Here is a 20,531-nt window from a genome sequence, read left to right on the forward strand (position 1 = left end):
GCATCGATGTTTCTAGAAATATCATTAGACGATTTCTTCGTTAGCACCGCTAAGGAAATGTAATCCTTTATTGTCGTGTGTGCGTAGTGTGAGTATGAGTGTGAACATATGTGAGTTTGTTGTCAGATGAAGGAGAAATAAACTGTCTCTTTAGGCGAAAGTACGTATTGTTGTTTGAAACCTGGCATCGCTTAACGTCTATTATTTAAACGTTCCGAAACCTCTCGAACATTCTCGAAACAGAAGTAAGAGAAGGTTCTAGATTCCTTAGAAGTGAAAATAATCGAAAATTCGCGAAGGTTCGAAACGAAGTGACGAAAAGTGACAGATGGGGGTGATAAGTATATATAGGCGACAGAAAGGGCCGGTAGGCGCTCTTTTGATACGGTGAGTGTTGGCGTGTTACTATTAAAAACAGTATTTTATTTTTTTATTTAAAACTAGTATTTAAAATGCCGTGTGTAATGATAAAAGGTGGTGTTTGGTCTAGCACAGAGGATGAAATTTTAAAAAGTGCTGTTATGAAATATGGGAAAAACCAATGGAGTCGTATAGCCTCATTATTACATAGAAAATCTCCAAGACAATGTAACGTTGGTATGAATGGTTTGATCCAAGTATTAAAAAAATAGAATGGAGTAGAGAAGAGGAGGAGAAGCTATTACACTTGGCGAAAATCATGCCAACACAGTGGAGAACTATAGCTCCTATTGTAGGACGTACAGAAGCACAATTTTTGGAAAGGTACACATTTTTATTAGACCAAGCACAAAAAAAGATGATGAAGACGATGCAACTGACGATTTTCGTAAACTAATGCGGGGTGAAATGCATTTTAATCCAGAGACGAAACCTGCCAGAGCTGATCCTATAGACATGGACGGGGATGAACTAGAAACGTTATTCGAGATTCGTGCAAGACTATACATTCACGTTCAATTTATCTATCAACATCGTCAATAAGAGCATTGACTCTTCTCGTAACTGCTGCTTTCTCTTGATTTTGTAAAAATTTAAATGTTGAAAGTTCTAAATGGGCTTCTTCTATTTGTTTCCACAAGTCGTGTAAATGTTTAATTAAGACTTGCGTTCTGGTCTAAAAAATAATGCTATTATGAAATATGGAAAAAGCCAATAGAGTCGTATAGCCTCATTATTAGATAGAAAATCTCCACGACAATGTAAAGCACGTTGGTATGAATGGCTTGATCCAAGTATTAAAAAAATAGAATGGAGTAGAGAAGAGGAGGAGAAGCTGTTACACTTAGCGAAAATCATGCCAACACAGTGGAGAACTATAGCTTCTATTGTAGGACGTACAGAAGCACAATGTTTGAAAAGGTACACATTTTTATTAGACCAAACACAAAAAAAAGATGTTGAAGACGATGCAGTTGACGATCCTCGTAAACAAAAGCGGGGTGAAATGCATTTTAATCCAGAGACGAAACCTGCCAGGGCTGATCCTATAGACATGGATGAGGATGAACTAGAAATGTTTTTCGAGATTCGTGCAAGACTATACATTCACGTTTAGTTTGTCTATCAACATCGTCAATAAGAGCATCGACTCTCTTCGTAACTGCTGCTTCCTCTTGATTTTGTAAAAATTTAAATATACAAATTGTTTTATTAAGACTTATGCCCTGGTCTGAAAAAAAATCATGTTAAGATTGCAAACGAAAAAAAAGCAAAACGATAAACTCGCAAAAAGCATTTAGAAGAAGCACGCAGGCTTGCAGCTTGCCAAAAGCATAGGGAACTACGCGCTGCTGGAATCACAGTGTCGCAAAAGAATAAGAGAAAGTGTGGACTAAATTATAACTCTGATATACCTCTTGAAAAACGTCCTGCTCCAGGATTTTATGATACTTCTAAGGAATGTATAGATCCACTTGCAATAAATTTTTCTAAAATGAGACAACAACAATTAGATGGAGATCATAAGCAGGAAAAGGAAGAAATGGAACGTAGGAAAAATAATCAAAAACTGAAGCAGCGAAAAGAATATGATATTCCAATGGGAATGCTTAATAATGAAGAACCAGTGAAGAAAATAAGTAAACTTGTTTTACCCGAATCACAGATCTCTGATGAAGAGTTACAACAAGTGGTTAAACTTGGATGTGCATCAGAGATTGCACGTGAAGTTGCTACCGAAAGTGGAATTACACTATCGGATAGTTTATTAGCTGATTATTCTCTTCCAACGAATGTTGCTGTAACTTCCAGAACTCCAGCTGCGCAAGATAAAATTCTTCAAGAAGCTCAAAACGTTATGACACTGACGCGTGTTGATACTCCATTGAAAGGTGGTTTAAACACACCGTTAAATAATTCTGATTTTTCTGGCGTTGTACCTGTAACAAATGCTATTGCGACTCCAAATGCTATTCTAGCAACTCCTTTCCGTTTTCAGCGTAGCGATAGAACACCCTTTAATTCGTTTAATATACCAGCATCTTCACGACTGCAAAATAGAGTTTTGGCAACACCAGTACGCGATAAACTAAGTATTAATCCAGATGAAGGTATTGCTGGATCAAGAACACCAGTGATAAAGAAACAAGCTAAAGAGCAATTACGTGCAGGCTTGATAGCATTGCCAGCACCACGAAATGATTACGAAATAGTTGTTCCTGATGATGAGACTATAGATGAAAATACCTCTACTCCTACAAATGACTTAGTTGAGGATCAAGCTGATATAGATGTTAGACAACAACAATTGCTGGAACAAAAGAAAAGAGAATTAGCTCGTAAATTAGAAGTTATACAACGGGATTTGCCAAGGCTAATTGACGTTAATATAAATATTTTGAGTAATATCCCTGTCATGGATACTCCACTAACGGATTTGCAGCAGGTAGAAGAGCTAATTAAAAGGGAAATGATTACAATGATGCAATATGATGCGCTTCAAAATCCTATACAACAGAATAGAAAGAGTGCTTCCAACTCTTTAGCTCAAGCACAAGCGTATCTCGAACAACATCCTTATATAAATTTTGAGGAAGAGAAATTGGATGTAGCGAAAAAATTAATCACCGATGAAATAAATGTTGTTAAGAATGGTATATGGCACATGGAGATTTAAGTTTAGATGCATATACAACGGTGTGGGAAGAATGTTTATCGCAGATATTATATTTGGAAACATAAAAGCGGTATACAAGAGCAACCTTAGCCTAAAAAAGATAGAATAGAGACTTGCAAAAGAAAATTAGAAGAAAATCGGATGCATATGACTGGTGAAGCTAAAAAAGCCTTCAGAATAGAAAAAAAATTGAAAGTTTTAACAGGAGGTTATCAGGTAATTATTTAATATATATAGTTAAATATTGACATTAGTTCTAATCTTAAGATGAATTTTTTTTTAGACCGGGACACGAGTATTAATAAAACAAATACACGACTTGTGCGAACAAATAGAAGAAGCCCATTGGGAACTTTCAACATTTAAATTTTTACAAAATCAAGAGAAAGCAGCAGTTACGAGGAGAGTCAATGCTCTTATTGACGATGTTGATAGATAAATTGAACGTGAATGTATAGTCTTGCACGAATCTCGAATAACGTTTCTAGTTCATCCCCGTCCATGTCTATAGGATCAGCTCTGGCAGGTTTCGTCTTTGGATTAAAATGCATTTCACCCCGAATTAGTTTACGAAAATCGTCAGCTGCATCGTCTTCATCATCTTTTTTTGTGTTTGGTCTAATAAAAATGTGTACCTTTCCAAAAATTGTGCTTCTGTACGTCCTACAATAGGAGCTATAGTTCTCCACTGTGTTGGCATGATTTTCGCCAAGTGTAATAGCTTCCCCTCCTCTTCTCTACTCCATTCTATTTTTTTAATACTTGGATCAAGCCATTCATACCAACGTGCTTTACATTGTCGTGGAGATTTTCTATCTAATAATGAGGCTATACGACTCTATTGGCTTTTTCCATATTTCATAATAGCATTATTTTTTAGACCAGAACGCAAGTCTTAATTAAACATTTACACGACTTGTGGAAACAAATAGAAGAAGCCCATTTGGAACTTTCGATATATAAATTTTTACAAAATCAAGAGGAAGCAGCAGTTCTAAGAAGAGTCAATGCTCTTATTGAAGATGTTAACGAACAAACTGAACGTGAATGTATACTACAAATGCGATATGCACAATTGCAAGATAAATGTCTTCAATATTAATTATTACAATTGTATTAATATTTTTAACTGTATTAATATTTCAATATATTTATTATCTATACTGTATTAGTTTCATCTGTGTGTACTATTTTTATGTATTTATTTTTAACATAATATTTTATAGTTTACATAGGATATAAGTATGCTTAAAACTTTAAAAGATCGTTTTGTAGATGTTGCGTATGTGGATAGTCGCATGTTGATGTAATCTTAATAAAATATGTATATATTTAAATATATTAAAGTTCATTTAAAGTGTGAAAGTGATGCAGATATTAAAAGGAATGAAACAAAAAAAGAAAGTAAAAAAAAAATAATACTGAAAATTCAAAACAATGAACCCATAATTATTGAAATTTTTAAAAATTATTAATATCTACTTCTTCTAAATTCCAGAGAATTTTTTAAAAATAATTTTTTATTTAGAAAAAATTGCAGAGTTGAATTAACAAAAATTTATATGTAGTTAACTTTTGTTTATATTTATATTACTTGCTACTAATATTAACATATATAACATGCCAACATATGTATTATATTACAATTAATAATGTAGAAAATACAGATCTTTTTCTTTTCCCATACTTATTGTACGAATACTATTGTCGCACACTGTATATAATCTTTTACATATATTTGCTTTCATTTTTCTGATTTTTTTCTTTTATTTCTAAGGGAAATTAATAAACAATTATTAAATAAACTATAAAATTTAAAAAAATCTTATTAATTCATTTTATTTTCATAATTAAATTGTAAATTGGAAAGCGATAGTTTTCTTAGTGATATTATTTCTACAAATATTCAATGAAAACGAGTAATTACAACAGATAATGAAGATAGTAATAGTGATTTCTATGAAATTGTTTTTTCACTTCGGAAGCAATGTAAAATCATATCTGATAACAAGGAAGAATGTAAAAATGATTGCGAAATTAATCTTATATCTCTAAGAGGAATGTATATGAAGAGACATTGAAAATATGAGCAAAATATGGTAATATTCACGAATTTCTAGAATAAACATAACGGTTAAACAAATGTCATTTGCTTTACAAATGGTAAATGGAATACTATTACGATACTTTTGGAAAATCGTTATGAAAGAATCTAATCATTACGCGAGTCAAACGATCTAATTGTAAGATGAAATTCGCAAATTAAAAAAGTTTGAAGACAGTTTAAGAGATAAAATATAAATGAAACAATAGCTCATTTTGTTTCATCTATTTGATGTTACGAGTGAAAAAATCAAGTGTTCAATCTTATTAGTCTAACAGAAACATAGTCGAGACTACCATATTTCGAAACACAATGCCATTTTGGAGATTTGTCCAACTTTCTCGCTTTTTACATTTCACTAACAACGAAGTTGTAGACAAAAATAATGGTCTTTTATATAAATTGCGAAGTATAATCGACTGTTTAAATAAAAAATTTAAGACTATTACATTCTCGAAGAATATGTATGATATAAGAGAAAAAATAATCAAATACCAAAACATAAAGACGTTTATAAAATACAATCTTCCAAATATAATAAAGTAATCTTCGTTTAATTCAAAACGCTAATTGTTCTACATATATTTATACATAAAATATATGAATAAATATATCCTAATAAAACTTTAAAATTACAAATTGTCTTTGTAACTGTAAGAAATTTTTAAATTCGTAAAAATTACTTTCTAGTTTATATCAAAATGATTATATTCGTTAATTTCATATTTCACGGGAGTTTCTTCCTTTCTTCTCCTAATCTCCTTAAAATTTAGAACCAAAAACAAAAATAATTATGTTACTGTGTTGTAGAGGTTGAATATGTACTCATTATGTTCAGACATATTTATTAGGTTTTTAATTTCTATTAGTAAGGTCAGTAAAGTTAGTAAGATCATAAATGGTTTCCAAAGTAAACGCTACCAAGCGGATTAGCGACTGGTGAAATCTGTGCAGATACAAACTTACTGGTACAAACTTGCGAATGCAGCGCGGAACGGCTGCGACGAAACGGTGAAGAGAGCTCGGTCCGCAAAGGGTTAAAAAGAAATCCGCTGAAAATAAACGATGATAGACGATAGAGGGGTATGATGTACGTATATAAATATATATGACAAAAAGAAGTATAACTTCAAAAATTGTGTTAAGAAGTACGACGTGAAAAATAGAGCAAAATACGACGATAATTAGTTAATGATTCGAGAGATTATAGACACTTACAATTCTATCAAATATATTTTTTTTCTTTATCTACTATATCTGTTTAAATAAATGTATATATAGTTATATATAATTCTTTTTCGCTTTTCTTCAAATATTACATACAGCTATTAATGATATTAAATAATAATAAAAAAACTTTACACTAATACTGTAATTAATATACTAATATTAATACTATTATATATATATATATATACTATACTAAAATCCATGTATTATTTAACTCTTACAAAAGATTTACGTTCGTTGAAAAAGTTTTTTTTTTTGGTCAAAGAATATATTACCAAAATTATTCACATTTATTAATAACAGATGTTATTCTAATAACAAGAAAACAGTTAATATGATATATATGTACCTACATATAGATTCATATTTGGAATAACTGTATGAATCATATTCTGTTGGAGAATCAAAGCGCCCGTCTATTCTTTTAAATGCGACTTATTACCGGGAGGTGACAGCATCTACCGGTACAACCTATTAGGAAGAAAATTGAGCTTTGCTTGCGCCTGCGCTGTGATAGCTCCCGCGCTTCTTCTTTTCCGGCAATTTTCACATTCATTCCGTCTTAGAAGGTGATAACGTGAACTAGTGTTTTAAGAAGCAATTTTGTTCTTGGCTTTTTTCAACGGCTTTCGCCACCTTGGTCTCCCGAGTATAGTTAGTTCATTTAAATTCAGTCTACCTTTTTTTAATTGCTTGTGCAAAAGATAATTCATATCAGTCAATTTTTACGTTACTCAATTTGGTACCGTTTCGCAGCTGGAATTGCAGGTGCAGTAGCTGCTCAACTTGAAAGCTCAATTCAAAGTCAGGTAAGGGATTATTTCAGCTTTGATGAGAACAAATCAACGATCCTCTTATCGAATGTGAGGTGATTTGTCTTCTCGCTTACACTTTTGTGGCAGGATCTGCTTACCGGATTACATTAGTTCTGGTTTTTGCAAAAATAAATTTGCGATTTATTTCCATTTATGCTTTGTTTTCCCTACTTATATCATCTTCTCCCCATTACCACCTCTTATCGTTAAGATTCGCCAAAATATTCATATTCTGATACCATGATTATAACATAAATAATTAATTACAACATCATATATATATCTATGGGATGGAATAAATATAGAAGCAAGAGACGTTGAAATATGAATATTCGAGAAAAATCGAGTGTACGTAAATTGTTGTTCAGTTAGGTAAAGGTATAAGAAATGTTTTCCTTTTTTATTGTAGAATAAATATAGAAGCAAGAGACGTTGAAATATGAATATTCAAGAACAATCGAGTATAAGTAAAATTGTTTTTCAATTAGATAAAGGTATAAGAAATGTCTTCCTTTATTATGGTAGGATAAATATAGAAGCAAGATATAAGGTGAGAGATGGGCAGAGGGCTACGAGTTTGACGAGTGTAATCTGAGTGTATTGCTGAGTTTAATAAGTATGAGTTTGATGAGTTTGACGAGTGTTAACGTGTCGTTAAAAACGTATCGGCGAGTGTAAGAGTTAAAAAGCGTAAGAGTACCAATATCAGAGTAAGTAGAGTAAGAGTAAAGAGTAGAGTACCAGGTACGAGTTTGACGAGTGTAATCTGAGTGTATTGATGAGTTTAATGAGTATGAGTTTGATGAGTTTGACGAGTGTATTAACGTGTGTAAAAAGTATCGGCGAGTGTAAGAGTTAAAAGAGTAAGAGTACCAATATCAGAGTAAGTAGAGTAAGAGTTAAAAGAGTAGAGTACCAATATCAGAGTAAAGAGTAAATTAGAGTATCAGTAGGGTTAAAAAAAAATTTCCTATATATATTGTTTTTTGATTTTATAGTTATTGTTTTATAATATTTATTATAAGGTTTTTTAACAATTAAAGAAAAAAGAGAAAAGGAATTATACATATAACTATATGTATTTATTTAAAGACTTCTTAGCAGAATCCTTCGTCGTACTTCATAACATAACTTCATGACATTTGGTCACCAAATATATTCTATCTACACTCTGAAAAACAATCTTCAATTCTATATCCTCAATCCTGTTGTTGTTTTTTTTGGTACATCTATATATACGCTATCTTCCTCTATTATCTATCGTTTTTTCTTTATGGCGTATTTCACCTAAACGTTCCTTTTCTTCGAAATCTCCCCCTTCGTTCCATCGCGGATAACAGTGGGTCGTATGATCTCTATGTTTATTTTAAAAAGGACAACATTTTTTTTAGCTTTTCTTTCGAGAAAAACGTCTTTGACTATTCTAAATATATCTAAATACGCATTTTGAATAGCTACTGTTCTCTAATATCTACGTCCTTAACTTTCTCTTATTTTTTATATATTTTATGTACACATTTACTCTCGAAATTCTTTTGTCCTTGCATTTAATACTAGTATTTAATGTTTAAAATGTAGGATCTTATTTCGAGATTTGAAATCTGCAAAATTTAACTGCATTTTTTTTTTGTTCATTTCATTTACAATTTCAGATTCTATTGCTAAAGGAGATAAAATCGTGGAATTGTTCTTTTTTACTGGAATTTTCTAAAAATATTTTATTATCTTTATTTTTGAGAAAGATTTTTGTTACTGTCACGGTAACCGGCAAAGTGAAAAATAAAAATAAAGTAGTAATATAACATCAGCAAAATTTAAAGAAGTTGGGAAATATTTAACTATTAACAACATCGCAATTTTTTTATATTTGAAATTTGAACAATTTATTCCCTCAGCATCGCAAAAATATATTAACTACATTAGACTAACTGCTATTGATAAATCATTTAAGTAATTTGATTGGAGCGTCTCGGTAGATTTTTAAAATTCTGCCTCACTTAATTTTGCTAATTTTACATGGGCATGAATGAAAAAAAAATCATGATATGCTTCCTACGCTCTTGAAGTTAATGTATTTTTGACTCCATTGAGGTTGCAAATTATTTGGTAGATCAAGAGGGAGAGGGGGGAAAGTAGCCTTATAAAAGAGATGGCCCTATAATGGTAGCCTTAGAAAACATAAACAAAAAATTTTTTTATAACTTTTTTTTATTGTAATGTACAGTCAATCAAAAACTGATCAACTTTCGTTTTAAGTATTTTTTGTCAGGTTATAGAAAAAAAATCGTGAAAAGAGTTATATGGGACACCTCGTATATATACGTATTATAATATATAATAATAAATATAATATAATAAAAAAATAATATAATAATTAAGTAATAAATAATATATAATATATAATAATAAAATGTAATAATTAAATAATCTTCTTCTTCTTCTTCTTCTTTAATAATCTTTAGTATAATCTTTAAATAATAATATAAAAATTAATATAGTCTTTTTAAATAATAATATAAAAAAAAATAATGTAATATTATATTTATTTTTTTTTTAATTTATTATAATAGAAATATTTTCTTTACATTATCCCTCCCCCTTGCCAATTTTTTCTGTAGCTCGGACACACCCACACACTATATGGATACATACAAATTTGGTAGATTATCTTTTGTTTAAAAGTTATTAACCTAACATTTATGTTAATCCAAATTATGTTCGTTAAAAATTTTAATAGGAAAAATTGAGTTTTTGTAAAGTATGCTTCTTTTTTAAAGTTTTTAACACTTATATTGATGCTTTTCATAAAGTAATGGCTAAAAAATTGAAAAAAGTATTGTTTCTTATAAAAAAATATAAAATAAAAAAAAAGGAGATGGATGGGTGACCCGTTCGTTGGTTGGATTCGATTCCAGGAAAGGTTGGTTTATACACATGATGATAACTTAACAGTTTGCTGAGATTCTAACGATTGAACCTCCAATAGGGGGATCTTGTTGAATATGAGATCTAGGCGCTGCATCATAGTTACTCTGAGTGTAAATAAAAATTCGAAAGAAATAGAAAAATTCAGAAATATTTTTTATAAAAATTTGGTTTTTGTATTAATATAATAGATATGTTTATCGAATAATATTATTATTTTGTTTAAAAATTGATATCTTTGGAGATGAAAGAAATTTATTGCTGTACATTTTTTTTTCTCATTTAAATTTTATTCTTATTAGTAAATAAAATTTTTTTTTAGTATTTTTATATTTTTAAAAAAATATGTTTATATTCAGCCAAAAGTCATTAACTACAATCAGTTTTTTTTTATGAGAAATTTTTTTTAAATTTACTAGGGCATTGGTTCCATAAAAAGTTTGTTTGACGAACGCATTCGGATTAGCATATTTAGTTAGTAATATTTAACTGAACATAGACTATATTTTCTTTTTCATTTTCAAAAATGTGATTGTTTTTTTAGCATTTTTTTATATCATCAATCTATTTATAGATTTTATACTTGTTTTATGCTTATTATAATTATATAAAGTAAGTATTTTTTTTTATAATTATTGAGGTAGAACATTAATATTTTGTATTTATTAACAAAAATATATTTATTTATTATTACGCAATAGGACCTTAATTAACTAGCATTATCGGGATTAATAAATGACGTGATTAAATGAAAGTTTAACGGAAAATCGAGATCATGGTATAATTTTCAAAATACGTTTTTTGTATGCAAAATAAGATTTTTCTAGGTTTTTTTTTTTATTGTATAGAAAGATCGATACATTCTAATGAATATATGTGAAAAAAAACACGAGTATGTGTACTTTACGCACGTAAAAATTTAATCTTTTTGCCGTAGCAAAACATATAACCTGCAATAACCTCAAAAATACTTCAAAAATACCTAAGATTTTAACCCGCGGGCCAATTACGCTACATTTGTAGAAAATACAATAAAATAATAAAAATTAAGATATTAAATACAATTTATAAATTTAATTAATAAGCATATCTATTATTTGTACATATATTGTGCACAGATTTCTCCAGCATGGAGACCTCTTGCGATTGTGATAAATGATGAGAAAGAAGAATGGTTTAATTAAAATAAAATAAAACATTTGGTTGAGTCATACTAATATAATACTTACTATGGTCAGGGAAGCCTTGTAGCATACAACTTTGGTTGATAATTTACATAAATTGAAAAAACTTCAATAACTTCAAAAACAATTACTTCAACACATGACAAAAAAGGACAACATTGTTAAGCTTTTCTGGCGAGAAAAGTCTTGACGATGGAGACCTCTTGCGATTGTGATAACCTATGATGAGAAAGAAGATGGTTTAATTAAAAAATAAAACATTTGGTTGATCAAAACTACTTTCATACTAATACTACCTGGTCAGGAAAAGCCTTGTAGATAATTAATACATAAATTGAAAATAACTTCAATAACTTCAAAAACAAATTACTTCACACATGACAAAAAAGGACAACATTTTTTTAAGCTTTTCTTGCGAGAAAAACGTCTTTGACTATTCTAAAAATATCTAAATACGCACTTTCAATAGCGATTGTTCTTTAATATCTACGTCTTAACTTTCTCTTATTTTTATATATATTTATGTACATATTACTCTCTAAATTCTTTTGTCCTTGCATTATTAATACTAGGATTTAATGTTATAAAATGTAGGATCTTATTTCGAGATTTGAAATCTGCAAAATTGAATTGCATTTTTTTTTGTTCATTTCATTTAAATTTTGAGATTCTATTCCTAAAGGAGATAAATCGTGGAATTCTTCTTTTTACTGGAATTTTCTAAATAATATTTTATTATCTTTATTTTTGAGAAAGATTTTTGTTACTGTCACGGTAACCGGCAAAGTGAAAAATAAAAATAAAGCGAAGAATAAGATAAATGAATTGAGGCCACTTTCACAGTCTGACATAAGAATTGGAATGACCAATAAGCATTGAAATCATAGTTAAGTTTGTTTATTTAAAACCTTCGTAGAAAAGTATCTAATATCCAATAACGTTCTTTTCTCCTCGCAAAGAAATCATCGGGAAGCGGTGACTGCCATGTTAGTCATATATGACCGAGCCCCGGTTTTTTCTATGGCTTCACGGTGGTCACTGGTGAACTTTTTACAATTGTAAAAATTCAATGAAAATTGTCAGTTAGTACGTTTTGAATATAACCGAGAGATAAATGAAGGATATTTATTTATATTTTCTTGAATACTTAGTATTTCTACTTTAACCCTTTACACTCGAGCGGCGTTGATACGGCGCCCGGCCGATTTCAAGTGTCAACTCAACCAAAACTAATTACAGAGTGTAGTATTTATCAAAGTTTGTTTTTTTCGACATATAAATGAATAAATTGATGATATTTTATTATTTCTATACGCTTGTTTCTTTATAAATGTTTTTAAAGTACCTGTAAAATGTCTACTTAATTTGGCCGAAATCGTCTCGAGTTGCTGGTTCGCGCAAGCGAAAAAGGCCTCGAGTGCAAAGGGTTAATACAGGGTGAATATTCAATACCACTAAATGTGTCAGATTTCGTAGGTTCTGTTATTAGAAGTTGTAATCGCAAACGTCGAAATTACGATAATTTCAAACTTCCATGTCAACTCTTTATCTAAAGATTTAATTTACATGGTTCACAATGGTAACATAAAAACTTACCAAAACGTAACAAAAAAAAGGTTAAGCGTTGACTGCTCAGATTGTCCAATAATTGAGAGTTTTTGATCTACATTATTTCATTTCGTAAAATGGATGCTGCCGTTTGTAAAATATCCTAGTCTTTTAAAGGATCGAATAATGAGTCGTTAATAGTAGTGATGCTATGAAGTGCAATTACTATTTATGATGGAATTTTAATATTTGAATTTTACTAGCAAATTTATTACGAATCTTATCTTCTAAATATTATGCTGACAATATTGAACTTGATGACCCTTCCCTGTCGTCATTTAACTCTTTGAATGAATCAAGATATTTTTTATAAGAATGAAAGAAAATAACAACGATATTTTTTAATAACATTTTCTTCGACCACATCATTTATTTCCTCAAAAACAATTGCATGATTCTTTAGATAATTTTTTTATGTCTGTTCTGAATAATTTTAGATAATTTTTGTTTGTCTGTTCTGAAAATGAAGCCGACAATTATTTTGGTATAAAAAACTTTTTCTTCAGTAGTATTTTGTAGTTTCTCTGCTATTTCATTGTATTCATTTGTATCAGCCTTCAAATTTTTCATAATACTTTGCTTAAACTGTTCTACATTGTACATAATTTTTTATTTAGTAAACATCGATAGAAGCATAAATAATATCAATTAAAAAAAAAAAAAGGTTTTGCTTGCCTCTACTGCAGACAGCTTGTATAACATTTATTTTTTTATTTCAAGTTGATGGTATTAGCAACTGTCATGAATATTGGTATTAGTTGTCTCGGAGACACTACAAAATTAAGATGTATATGCCATCTCATTAAAAAAACTAAAATTATTTGGTAAAATGCCGAAAAATTATCATGTTACCTGAAAATAACACTGACCCATAGAGGGTTAATAACAATTTTTACTGTACTTTCTCTTTGTTAACTTTGTCTAATTATTTTCTTTAATTTATATTCTGCATTTCTTTTTGTTGTAGCTGTTGCATCAGGAGAATAGTCCATCAACTTTCGTACAAATGCAATGGAATTCTTGTGATTACTGGAAGAGCTGGCCGAGAAATTTTATCAAATGTGTTATGCTGCCAAAATTTGGCACTATTGAAAATGTCAACGGCCATACCACGCTGACAACATTAGTTCCCATTCGATCACTAAGTCAAGCAGCGCTGGGCACGGTTAGTACTTGGACGGATGAACCCGCTTTTAGGAATACCGTGTGCAACCAGATCCAAGTATGCGTCCGGTCCTATGGGACCCCCAAGTCTATTGGCTCACAAAGCCATTTGCTCACTTCACCAATCATGTCCTGCTCAGGAATATAGGGCAAATATCCGCAGCCCAACTCTCCCCAATAACACTTATACCTCCAAACACGTGAGATGTTTTCCCACCTCATTTTCAATAGCCCCATTCGGAACATGAGATATTTTTTAACGACATGCCGACACGTCCCCGCCGTGGCCGCTCGCACATTACGAGCAACTCGGGCCAAGTGCGCGCGACAATGTGCGGCCGCTGCGTATATGAGAATGTGAATGTTGTCTTCTATCACATCAGAGCCCAGGAAGCATACCTCACAAGGGGGTTGGGGTGGTATAGTATCACGCCGCAACTCCGTAAGAAATACATCAAACTCCATTCCCCAACCATTTACCCCTCAACCATAGTCTAGTTCAGTATAGTCCTTGTACTCGTATCACTTACGGGAAAGTACCGATGAAAATGATTCGTATGTCCATTCCGGCTCAGCGATTATGTCCTAGGGTCTTCTCCACTTACCTATTCTGTACCTGCATTACCTATCTGCATACCTAGACTTAGTTAACATCTAGAGCAGGTCCCAAGCCCAGATAAAAGGGAGAGGGTTCACGGGTGAGGCTAGCAACCTACCCTCGGTAAAAACAATAAATCTCGTCTAGAAATAACAATAAAAATGCTATTAACAAGACAAAGTCGTAATAAAAAAGAGGAAGAAGAAGATAAGTCTGCAGTTTTTGCATCGGCTAGTGCATTTATGCATATACGCCATTTGGGTCGGCTTCTTATTCGGATTGTATTTTATAAATGATATTCTGCCTTTGAATTTTATCCCAGATTCATCAACAGTAATTGCTTTATTCTGATATGAAATATTCACTAAATTTAGAATCTATATATTCTGAATAATTACTGGCGTTTTGCATATGAGTTCTAATTGTGTTATCGCTTCGTGTATCTTTTTTCAAATGAAGCATCCAAAAGATTTGTAGAAATCTATCCCTATTGAAAGTCTCCGAAAAGAAAGTAATTCTTCTAATGGAATCAGTAAACCAATATTCTTGAATATTTGGCACAGCTGAATCAATCCCATATTATTTAGAATAACGAATAATGAAAGCAAGGAATTCTTGCTTGGTAACGTCGCGCCACTTGTGCCAAGTTGATTTATGCGATAATTGTTTGTTTCTTATTTTCTTGTTGGCATAATAGTCTTTTTTTATATTGTCTATTAATTCATTTGTAAAATATAAAGTAAAGTAATCTATGGGTTCTTTTATATCACCAGGATTTGTGGTATGGTTGTTTGGTGATGTATGTCAAACTATGCCAAATACTTAAATAAGTATTCGTGAAGAGATTGGATGGTGGGCCCTGGATAAGCTCAATGAATAAAGAGCAGTCGCCCGGAAAGCGAAAGATCCGTGGTTCGAATCCAAGTTCAGTCAGTCCAGCGGCCTAGATTTTTTCACGAATCTTACACTATCATCTTCTACTTGAATATTTATTTTGCTAAATCTGTCTGTATAAATGTCTACCTAAAACTCGTCTTCATTACTGCTTGCTTACATCACGAGACTCACTGTTGTTTGATCGTTTTGCCAGTTTTATAAAAAAGAAAGAATAATAATTATAAAATGAAAGAAAGGATAAAAAAATGACTTGGAAATTACTAATGGTAAATTACGAAATCACAACACTGTCTTATTATTGAAAAGATGTTTACTATTCAACGCTTAAATACGATTTAAGTTCTTGTAAATTTCTTTCTTCTTTTTCCGGATTTCTTTATGATCTAATAGAAAACTACAGGAAAACATGTGTTTCTTAAGGAATTGCGGTGGAATAAGTTTATTCTCCGTAATTGCTAATAAACTTTCATGCCCCCTTAGAGGGGACAACCGAGTGCAAAGGGTTAAATAATTTTTCTCACATTTTTCGACGCCAAATCTTTGATAACATCATCAAAATCGATTGAATTTACTACTTCACTTTCTATTGACAAAATAGCCAGAGAAGAAAATTTCTCTTGGTTTATCGATGATCGCAGATAAGTTTTTATTAGTTTCAATCGGTGAGCAACTATGTTCTGTTGAAGCCCCACGGTTACTGGCGTCGTTAACATAATTTGTAATGCGATTAATAAATTTGGATAAATTTGGAGAGTGGTATCATTGCTTATAATAATAATAAAAAATAAAATATTTATTTCTAAAGATAATTAAGTTGGTATTACTCTTGAGACGAATGGTCAAATAAGCTCCCTATCCTTTAGCATTGAGTGGCAAGCCGCTGGAGTCTTTTCTACATCGCTTGTTTCTTCTTTGTGCGCTTCCTCGACATTCACATGTTAGCCCACGATTTGCGCATCAATAACTAACGCCTTAGTATTTTTCTTGGTGATTATAACGGGCTTTCGGAGATCTGTCTCTGTTGCAAATTGAGGCTCCTCTTCAACCGTTTTAATGCGTTTTCTTGAGGGCTTTTTTGATGTACGCTGCGACGCCATTGTGTCTATCGATGCATGATCTATGCGTTTTGTAGCACTTTTGTAGGAAGTGATGTAATGTCTCTAGAGCCCTGGTACCCTGTATCCTGCATCCTGAATCCTACATCCAGCTCGATATGTACGGTCCACTCAGCTTCTCTTTCACAGTCCTGGATCATTTTGGCATTGGGTTTATCCTAATTTTTGCAGCATTGACAAAGTCTGCTCGATATGAATCGTGTTCCTTTGTGTATTTTCGGTTATCCCCTGGTTTTATTGTGCTATACTATATGATTATTTGCGTGCTTTCCATCAATCTAGTCATGAAGTTGTTTTGCCCATCTCTTCTCGATATCTTTAGTGGAGCATATTTCCTCCCTTCCTCCACGTAGTCTCTTCTTCGATTTGGGGAGAGTTGTTGTTTCTCATTTTTGTTTCTCTGTGGGAGTGTACAATTATGGAGTGGCGGTACTGAGGAAAAGAGACGGAAGAGTAAAAAAGGAATCTGGAACAAATTATTCATGAGCTATCTCACAAATGGCACTGTCAGTCCCCCGTTTTTTGCGTTAGCGTGGAAGGTCAAGCCATTTCCTCATTGCCTTGCGCACCATGCTGTCATTTTTCTTGAGAAAGCTGAAGTACGTGATTCCGAGCGATAAAAGATGGTAGAATCCGAGTAGTACCATCACCCTTAGCGCAAACAGTCTCTATTGGGGCTTGAGCGGCGCTTTAGTAAGCGTTTCCAGAACTTACGTGAGTTGTTTATTTTCCCTACGACTCGATCGGCTTTCTAGTGTGAATGGAACCCACAAATATCTTCATTCGTCTTCTCTTTATAGAGCCGATAATACCTGTAAAACATCTGAATCGCGTAGATCCGTCAACTACCGATTTTTTATATGCGGTACATTTTCATGGCAATTATGAACGATTTGCCTGGTGTTGATCGTAAGGGCAAATTTCGTCAAGTAGTTTGTGGCTATGTCTAGTAATATTTGGAGCCATTGAGGGGTGGCTGGAGGCAAAGAATACCAAAATGTCTGTGAATGTCAATACATTGTAGTGTTCACCAACAACAATCACTTCGACTTCTGATGGTATAAGTCTGAGGAGCTCAATCATTATCATGTTGAAGATAGTTTGCGATAAGGGGTTTCCTGGTTTGACTCCTTATAATGGAGTAATCTGGTCAAATTCCCATCTGCTGCAAGTGAGCCTTGTTGTGCTTCTCACGTATGGGTCCATTATATTATTATATACCCGATTAGATGCCATGGAATGGCTTTTGTGGTTAGTGTATCCCATATGGTGTTATGGGTCACTGAGTCGAATGTCTTAGTCACGTCTATCGATGTCATATATAATGGCTTGAAATTCTGTCCATGATACCGAAGTATTATGTCGAGGTCAAAGATGCTTTCTGCTGTTCCATTTATAGGAAGAAATGCTCTCTGTCGTTTGTTGAATGAAATGAGCAATGAGAATTGTTATCTGATTATAGCCAATAATCAACGGCCATGCCGCACTGTTCCCGCAGCACTAGTTCTCGTTCGATCACTAAGTCAAGCAACGCTGGGCACGATTAGTGCTTGGACGGGTGAACCGCTTTTAGGAATTCCGTGTGCAAACAGATCCACGTATGCGTCCGGTCCTATTGGACCCCCAAGTCTATGGGCTCACAAAGCCTCTTGCTCGCTTCACCAATCATGTCCTGCTGAGGAATATGGGGCATATATCCGCAGCCCAATTTCCAATAACACTCATAACTCCAAACACGTGAGATGTCTTCCCACCTCATCTTCAATAACCCCGTTCGGAACATGAGATATTTTTTAACGCCATGCCGACACGTCCCCGCCGTGGCCGCTCGTACATTACGAGCAACTCGGGCCAAGTGCGCGCGACAATGTGCGGCCGCTGCGTATATGAGAATGTGAATGTTGTCTTCTATCACATCAGAGCCCAGGAAGCATACCTCACAAGGGGGTTGGGGTGGTATAGTATCACGCCGCAACTCCGTAAGAAATACATCAAACTCCATTCCCCAACCATTTACCCCTCAACCATAGTCTAGTTCAGTATAGTCCTTGTACTCGTATCACTTACGGGAAAGTACCGATGAAAATGATTCGTATGTCCATTCCGGCTCAGCGATTATGTCCTAGGGTCTTCTCCACTTACCTATTCTGTATCTGCATGACGGGCAGCAGCATCCTCGAACGCTGCCTAATCCCGTGGCAGTCCGTGTTCCTCCATGACCTCCAGCCTGTTCTCCAGTCGGGAAACGTAGCGCGCCGAGTTCCTTCACCTTCCAATTCTATGGATGCCCTCGCGTCCGGCCTTGCAATGACATTTGTCCCGGCAGGCTGGACTGTGCCAGGGGTATCTCTGTCCATTCGTAGACGTGTTATTTCGGCTTCCAGGGAAGCTATCTTCGCTAAGAGACCCGCACTGGTGGTTGTGCGAGTCTCCAAGCCTTTTCCCTTGGCATTCTCCCCTACTGCTCCCAATGATGCAAGGGCATCATCCGCGACTTCTCTCCGAATATAATCTTTAATGTTGCTGTCTGGCTTGTGACACATCCATTACCAGTTAGTAAGGTGATGTTCGGAATTCTAGTGCTCCCCCCCCTTATCGCCGCATATGTCTGGTGTTCCAAAACCAAGGTCCGTAACTGTGACATGAGAAAATCTGTTACTCAAGAACAATCAACAGTTTCTATAGACGATGACATCAATGTCGTCGTCGTGGGAGCTATCATCGTAGCTGCGTAAGACGAGGAGACTCCGTTAGTATTCCCAGCACCCTTCCTAAGCATATAATTGACCGTATCAACAGCCAACAGCCGTGGCATGGCCGACGACTTAGCTTTCGCTTCATCCTCAACGTCACCGTAATGGATGACGATAACGCTGTAACTAAAGATTTAACACCTCCATTACCCTTCAATACCGTAACATCTTCATCCGCACGAGCATTCGATGGGTTAAGGAGAAGATTGTGTATCTTCTCCTGTTTAAAAACCCTACCGATTGTTGTTTCTGTTCTTTGGGATAATGTAGCAAGGACTAGGTCTCGTAAAGTGTTATCACAAGCAGCAGCGAGCAATCCCTCCATCCTTTCCACTCTAAGAGAACAGCTTCACATTCTCAAAATTTTTCTATTTCGCTTTTCTCGTTCCTGAATCCTCGTTGATTTTCTCCCTGAAAGTATAAGAATCCATTGGAGACTATGACGTTTCCATCGATGTTAGCTCGACTAGTTCCTCTTGAACGTTCTCGCAGAACGGAATTGTTTCTAGCATTTATATAGGTGACCAGAAAATGGTCGAATATCTCCCAATGAGTTCTACTAAACAGTTTAACGCTGGAATGAGTGAGATAGGACAGGATAGATAAATGAACAAAACACTTTTACGCGGCACAAAGCTACTTGCCTCGGCATAAAAACTCTCACGGAATTGAGAGAAAAGCCGGGGAAAGAGAACAATTTATTCAATAAAACTGGTGTAACGTACAATGACAAACAAAAGGCTGAAAAGAAAATATATTAGAATAACGACGCGAGGTACCTTTTGGTCGCACGCTAGAGAGCTCTCTTACCGTTCGCTTCCGACGCAAGGCGACAACCGAACGCACGCTGTTTCTTATCGCACCTATCGATGACCTGTCTGGCCAGAATCTTATCCCACGTTGGTAGCCTGGTGACAGGTTGTAGGTAATACGCTACAACTGTCCGACTACAATCCTGTTGGGAACAAAACACCAGAGAACTCCACACACTCCTAACTCACTCTCACACGCTCTAGCCACGTTGCCTAGAACAAAAGCCAA

General features: G+C 33.7%; 1 long non-coding RNA gene and 1 pseudogene across 1 annotated transcript; both read left to right on the forward strand.

Moving 5' to 3' along the window:
• Positions 1-452: 452 nt before the first annotated feature.
• LOC122515571 lies at positions 453-4,199 on the forward strand (annotated as a pseudogene).
• A 2,796-nt stretch (positions 4,200-6,995) lies between these two features.
• Positions 6,996-14,369, forward strand: LOC122515411. Its single transcript, XR_006303254.1, has 3 exons — positions 6,996-7,085; positions 7,188-7,240; positions 13,931-14,369. It is a non-coding gene; the product is annotated as an uncharacterized LOC122515411 (long non-coding RNA).
• Positions 14,370-20,531: the final 6,162 nt, after the last annotated feature.

This window comes from Polistes fuscatus, unplaced genomic scaffold (genome assembly GCF_010416935.1).
Source record: "Polistes fuscatus isolate 324 unplaced genomic scaffold, CU_Pfus_HIC Scaffold18, whole genome shotgun sequence".
Taxonomy (NCBI): domain Eukaryota; kingdom Metazoa; phylum Arthropoda; class Insecta; order Hymenoptera; family Vespidae; genus Polistes; species Polistes fuscatus.